This window comes from Nothobranchius furzeri, unplaced genomic scaffold, assembly GCF_043380555.1.
Source record: "Nothobranchius furzeri strain GRZ-AD unplaced genomic scaffold, NfurGRZ-RIMD1 Scf114, whole genome shotgun sequence".
NCBI classification, from domain to species: domain Eukaryota; kingdom Metazoa; phylum Chordata; class Actinopteri; order Cyprinodontiformes; family Nothobranchiidae; genus Nothobranchius; species Nothobranchius furzeri.
This window is the reverse complement of record NW_027223130.1, coordinates 67501-68595: the sequence shown is the minus strand read 5'-3', so window position 1 is coordinate 68595 and position 1095 is coordinate 67501.

The window sequence follows — 1095 nt, the reverse complement described above, 5'->3', positions numbered from 1 at the left end:
TGGCTGCAGCTCCTGCACCCCGCCATCAGCTGCTGGAGGCTGGCTTCTGCTCCTCCACCCCGCCATCAGCTGCTGGAGGCTGCCTGCTGCTCCTGCACCCCGCCATCAGCTGCTGGAGGCTGGCTGCTGCTCCTGCACCCCGCCATCAGCTGCTGGAGGCTGGCTGCTGGAGGCTGGCTGCAGCTCCTCCACCCCACCATCAGCTGCTGGACGCTGGCTGCAGCTCCTCCACCCCACCATCAGCTGCTGGACGCTGGCTGCAGCTCCTGCACCCCGCCATCAGCTGCTGGAGGCTGGCTTCTGCTCCTCCACCCCGCCATCAGCTGACGGAGGCTGCCTGCTTCTCCACCCCGCCATCACTAGCTGGAGGCTGGCTGCTGGAGGCTGGCTGCAGCTCCTCCACCCCACCATCAGCTGCTGGACGCTGGCTGCAGCTCCTGCACCCCGCCATCAGCTGCTGGAGGCTGGCTTCTGCTCCTCCACCCCGCCATCAGCTGACGGAGGCTGCCTGCTTCTCCACCCCGCCATCACTAGCTGGAGGCTGGCTGCTGGAGGCTGGCTGCAGCTCCTCCACCCCGCCATCAGCTGCTGGAGGCTGGCTGCTGCTCCTGCACCCCGCCATCAGCTGCTGGACGCTGGCTGCAGCTCCTCCACCCCGCCATCACCAGCTGGAGGCTGCCTGCTGCTCTTCCACCCCGCCATCAGCTGATGGACGCTGGCTGCAGCTCCTCCACCCCGCCATCAGCTGCTGGAGGCTGGCTGGCCGCTGGAGGCTGGCTGCTGCTCCCACACACCGCCATCAGCTGCTGGAGGCTGGCTGGCTGCTGGAGGCTGGCTGCTGCTGCTCCTCCTCCCCGCCATCACCAGCTGGAGGCTGGCTGCTGCTCCTACACCCCGCCATCAGCTGATGGAGGCTGCCTGCTCCTCCGCCCCGCCATCACCAGCTGGAGGCTGGCTGCTGGAGGCTGGCTGCAGCTCCTTCACCCCGCCATCACCAGCTGGAGGCTGGCTTCTGCTCCTGCACCCCGCCATCAGCTGCTGGAGGCTGGCTTCTGCTCCTCCACCCCGCCACCAGCTGCTGGAGGCTGGCTGCTG